This window comes from Benincasa hispida, chromosome 6, assembly GCF_009727055.1.
Source record: "Benincasa hispida cultivar B227 chromosome 6, ASM972705v1, whole genome shotgun sequence".
Lineage (NCBI taxonomy): Eukaryota > Viridiplantae > Streptophyta > Magnoliopsida > Cucurbitales > Cucurbitaceae > Benincasa > Benincasa hispida.
This window is the reverse complement of record NC_052354.1, coordinates 19,348,520-19,354,412: the sequence shown is the minus strand read 5'-3', so window position 1 is coordinate 19,354,412 and position 5,893 is coordinate 19,348,520. Positions and strand designations below refer to the sequence as shown.

General features: G+C 39.4%; 1 non-coding gene across 1 annotated transcript; it reads right to left on the bottom strand.

The window, feature by feature from the left end:
* Positions 1 to 4,840: 4,840 nt before the first annotated feature.
* On the bottom strand, positions 4,841 to 4,947 carry LOC120080662. Its single transcript, XR_005482612.1, has one exon. It is a non-coding gene; the product is annotated as a small nucleolar RNA R71 (small nucleolar RNA).
* Positions 4,948 to 5,893: the final 946 nt, after the last annotated feature.

The window sequence follows — 5,893 nt, the reverse complement described above, 5'->3', positions numbered from 1 at the left end:
GTCCCTAAGATGTTTTTCTTTCATGTTCTGCCTCTGACTTGGAATAGACTAAAATATCATCTATAAATAAGATCACAAAGTTATCAAGATGGTCCTTAAAAATTCTATTCATCAAGTCCATGAAGGCTGCGGGGGCATTTATTAATCCAAAGGGCATCACAACGAATTCATAATGCCCATATCTTGTTCGGAAAGCAGTCTTGGGTATATCAGACTCCTTGATTCGTAGTTAATGATAATCTATTTTGGAGAATACTGAGGCTCCTTGTAATTGGTCAAATAGGTCATCAATTCGTGGGAGTGGGTACTTATTCTTTATTGTCAACTTATTCAACTCTCAATAATCTATACATAAACGCATTGATCCATTCTTTTTCCTAACAAATAAAACAGGTGCTCCCCATGGAGACATGCTAGGGCGTATAAATCCCTTATCTAACAATTCTTGTAATTTTATTTTGAGTTCTTTTAATTCCACAGGTGCCATTCTATATGGTGCCAGCTCTGGGAATTAGATCTATACAAAATTCTATTTCTAGATTCGGTTGTAAACCCGGTAGCTCTTTTGGGAGTACATCTTCAAATTCTCTTATTACAGGAATGGCCTTAATTTCATCCTTTTGGTTTCGTAAATCTACTACGCTTGCTAAATATGCCCAAGCCCTATGGTTGAGCAAATGTTTAGTTTTTAAGGCTGAAATTATTCTTGGGGCTAATTGTGTATTAGAACTCTTAAACTTAAACTTGGTTCCTGTTGGAAAGGTGAATATGACCTCTTTATTATGGCAATCTATGCTTGCATAGTTTGCTACTAACCAGTCCATACCTAGTATTATGTCGAAATCACTTATGTCTAGGATGATAAGGGTCACCCCTAGTTTATGTCCTGATACTGACAATTCACAGTTTTCTACTACTGAGTGGGCAACCATAGATACTCCGGCAGGAGTAGCTATGGATAGAATGTAGCCTAAGGGCTTTGATGTTAATTGAGCATGTTGTGCAAATTTTGTAGAGATGAATGAATGAGTAGAGCTCGAATCAAATAAAGTGAAGGCATTATACCCGAGGATGGGTAATGTACCTGTAACAACTGCATCTTGATCCTTTGCCTCTTGACGTGTAACAGCAAACACCCGTCTTTTCTATTGTTAGTTAACCTTGTTACTAGTAGGCTGGGTGGTCTGGGCAGTTGATACTTGGTTGATGAACTTTGGGCAAGCCTTTGCAATAGTGACCTGTCTGGCCGCAATTGAAACACACCCCTTTCCGAAGACATTGCCCCTGATGGTGTTTTCCACAATTTATGCACTTAAGACATGTGATGTTTGACTCTTCAATTGTGAGTGTACGCCCTGAGTGCTTTGGGAAATTTTTCTTTTCGTTGTGAGCGTGGAAGCCCTATTGGGCGAATTTCCTCCTTTCATTTGGCATGCATCCTCGTTCAGAATTTGAGGTTTTGGCAGCAAGATCTACTTCCATGAGTAAGGCCGACTCGAGGGTAAGGGCATACTCTTTGTGTCGGAAAGTAGTAACAATGCCTTGAATGCCTTCTCTTAATCCCCAAGTAAACCTTTCCACCTTCTTCTCTTCTGTGTCCATTAGCCGAGGACAAAGTGGGAAAAGCGATCAAATTTTTGTTCATACTCTGCCACTTCCTTTTGACATCTCACTATTAAAGGGAAATACTTGTTGTAAAAAGCCTGATTGAATTGCTGCCATGAGACTGTACCTTTGATTGTTCTTTGGTGTGGCTTCCCTCCAGAACTTTGCATTGCCTCTTAACATGAAGGTGGCACAATTTACTTTTTGTTCTTATGGGATGTTCGTATGGCGGAAAATAGTTCTATTTCTATCCAATTCAATGTTATAGTTGGATGCACGGATGATTCGTCAAATATTGAAGGATGGAACGTCCTGTATTCTCAAATCCTTTTTTTAACTCATACTTATGTTTACTAAATTATTCATTAAATCCTTGTTCGAAAATTCCACTTACCAGCATATTTGGCATAACTATGGGCATCACTTAACAAGCCGAACCATCAAACACCACGACTCTTCTAATTAGTAGAGCCTATTTGGCCCAAAACGATCTGATACCAAACTGTAACGATCAGATCCTTACACATTATGATCCGACCACTACGACATACATACTTAGACTTTTTCTATCATGAGATAAGTTTTGGTGAAAATTTCAAAGAACGTATCTAAATTTTATTAATTAGATAGAAAAACTATATAAAAAGTTATTTATCAAAACACCAAGGATCCATAAAACATTGGCGTGGTGGTACAAAATGCATGTGCCTAGAATAGTGAGTTTGATGGTTGGCCATTTGAGCGACGTCCAATTCTGCCATCTACGCTGTGTCCTTACCTACAAAGTCTATAAAAATATAGGATGAGTATATAATATATCTAGTAAGTAGTTCTCACGTAAGGTAGTGACCAAAATGCACAATAAAAAGCAACATGTCATGAAAACATATGGTTGGGACCGAAAACGTATAATAACAAATGGTGGTCGGTTATGTTTCCAACATAAATCTCTCCGCCCTGATACGAAGATGAGGACCTAAGCGAAAACTAACCCATCTGATGATTAGCGGGTCATGCAGTCAGTAGGGCCAGAGTCGCATCCAACATCAACCATTAGCATAAACGTAATATTGGACTAGAGGGGTGCAACCATACATACCCTGCTAGTCCCTAGCGTAAAACATAACGTAAGATTAGGCCTGGAGGGGTGCAACCATACATGCCCTAGAAGCATAAATTTCTCTGCCCTAATAGGAAGATGAGGACTTAAGCGGAAACTAACCGATCTGATGATTAATAGGTCATGCAGTCAGTAGGGCTAGAGTCACATCCAACATCAACTATTAACATAAACGCAAGATTAGACTGGAAGCATAACTTACACCTAATTTAAAACTTGATTTTAACATAATCGTGAACAAACATAATGCATGGGGTCCCTTGTAGAGAAACGTGTTCTAAACATGTAAGCAATATAACAATTAACATAATCATGCAACATAATAAAGGTACACTACCATAGAACATTTAATGAGAGGGTGAGATAAACTACTTATTGTGATCTAGTTATTCCTTATATTTCTTTATGATTTGATCGATAGAGCTTTCCCTTTTTAAACTAGAAGGAATTTGGGCAGCACCTTACCCGAGCTTTTCTCTTTTAACCTCACAGAACTACCTCACTCACACTTACTTTTTACACGATTGAGAATGGTTAAATCTTCGGCAAAAGGGTCTATTTATAGTAGTTTTCAGCTCTTCTCAGTGTGATAAATCATCCTACAGGGTGCTTCTTTAAAATTACTTAGGGTTTAAGGATTCCTCTCAATAAGACACCTAATCTTGGCTAACGTTTGCCCTTACGTCATCATTCTTTGTTTGTATTCAATTTTACGGTTTTTCCATTGTATAATCTATCAGATCGTGGCCAAATTCAATGCATAATTCATGCTTCTGTCCAAAATCTCGCTCTCTTTGTTCTCAGAATCTTGCTCTCTTCAGCTTTCTCGCTGGTTTGGTGTCGCTAGTCTCACTCTCGCTCTATCTCTTGCTCCCGCTCTCGCTCCCATCTCGCTCTCTCCATTGTCTCGCTGAGAATCTCACTCTCTTTACTCTCGCTCTCTCACATTTTTCTCTCCAATCTCGCTCTCTCCATTCTCGCTCTCTTCAATTTTCTCTCCAATCTCACTAGTTTTCGTGCGTGGTTTGCCTTCACTGCTTGTGGATTCCACTTCCTCTTTTTAACTCTTTCAAATTTTAAGAGTATATGGGCAATTAATTCACCTCCAATTCTTCCAATGAGCAGTGCCCAAACAAAAAGTTATCTACTGCTCGTTTGTCTCCTGAATTAGCTAGCGTCCAACTTCTAATTAATCCTCCTTGGATTCTGCTCCCTTATTCATTATTTTTGGATAATGAATAAATTTCCTATTTTTCCCCTTCTAAATTTCCACCCGATTTTCCTATTAAATTTATATATTTTTCATTCTTAATTATATATTTTATTTGTTTTCCTGCGTTTTAAATTAGGGTTAGGGTATTACATTTACCACCCCTTTAACAAAATTTCGTCCTGCTTAATATTTAATTTCCCATATGCGTACAAATCTGGGTCGTTACAACAACACAATCCATCAATGCATATCATCCATATTTCCATTCAATAAAATAACGCATCAAGTTTTTGGCAATGTTGTCCGGGACTTCGGCAAAATAGTTGTTAACGGTAATTTTTGTTATTTCTTTGCAGAACTCTCAATCTCTAACGAACTACGACCCGGAGATTGAAAGAACATTTCGAAGGAGATTACAAGACCGCCAGCAACGACCACAATCCGATAAAGAAGATATGGCGGAACAGCCTTGAGGTGGTGCATCAAATGATAATAATGTAATGGCGAATCCGATTCTATTGGCAAACGATCGCAATAGTCTCATTAGGAACTATGCATCACCAAACCTCTATGATTCCTCTCCAAGAATCATGAGGCCTACCCTCGACAGAAGTAGATTTGAGATGAAACTGGTGATGCTGTAGATGATCTAGACTATAGGTTAATTCGGAGGAAGGCGTGGCAAGGATCCGTACGCCCACCTCTGAAGTTTTATTGAAATCTACAATAGTTTTGTGCTCCCAAACATCTCTCCTAAAGAAGTTCGACTAACGTTGTTCCCATTTTCTCTCTATGATCAGGCTAGGAAATGGGCTTATTGGCTCGAACGAGGAGAGAGTACTTCTTGGGAGCAGGTAGTGGAGAAATTCATGAAAAAGTATTTTCCACCTACCAAGAATGCAAGACGAAGAAAGCTTATTACAAATTTTAAACAAGATATGTATGAATCTCTCAGCGATGCTTGGGAAAGGTTTAAGAAGTTGGTCCGAGATTGTCCGCATAATGGGCTACCAGACTGCCTTCAAATGAAAATTTTCTATCACGGTTTGAATCCTGCTTCGCAGACCGCTGCCAATGTGGCAGCCGCTGGTGGTTTGCTTGACAAAACTTACGAGGAGGCAAAGAATATTTTGGACCGCATCTCTAAGAACCATGAAGACTAGAGGGAGAGTGACTAGAGATTGAGACTCAAAGATTCCGATGCAAATAACAGTACCATTATTTCGTTACAAAACCAAATGACCACAATGATGAATTGGATTCAAGGAATGGCGATCAGCATCCCAACACCGCAAAGTGGGCAAATTAACGCAATAAGCCAAAATACCACAAGGTGTGCGACTTGCGGTGATGGGCATGCGATGGAAGATTTCCCACAAAATCCACAGTCTGTATATTTTGAACAGAATAATCCCTTTTCAAACACTTACAACCCTAGGTAGAGAAACCACCCAAATTTTGCTTGGAAGAACCAACAATAAAATTTTCAATTTGTGGCAGAAAAAGAAGGGCCACAAGGATTCTTCCAACGCAACAACGGTCAAAAGAGCAACCAAGCAAGTAGCTCACAACAACCAACACAATCTTCTTCTCTAGAGAGCGTATTGAAGCAATATATAGAGAAAAACAAGACAGTGCTTCAAAGTCAGGCTACGTCCATCCGTAACCTTGAATTGCAAATGGGCCAGATTGCGAATGAGCTAAAAAGAAGACTGCAAGGAGTGTTGCCAGGTTCAACCAAGCTTCCACGCAGCTCAGGGGGATCAGGTTAGAAGCAATGTCAGGTTGTGACATTGCGCAGTGGAAAGACTGTGGAGGGAGAAAAGAAGGATTAGAATAGAACAACTTCCATTGCAACTAAGCCCCAGATTGCAGTAATGCAAGAAGAAGAAAGAGAGAATGAACCAGTGGAACCTGAGGTTGTGTCGACCTCAAAGTCAAATGAAACAAGAACC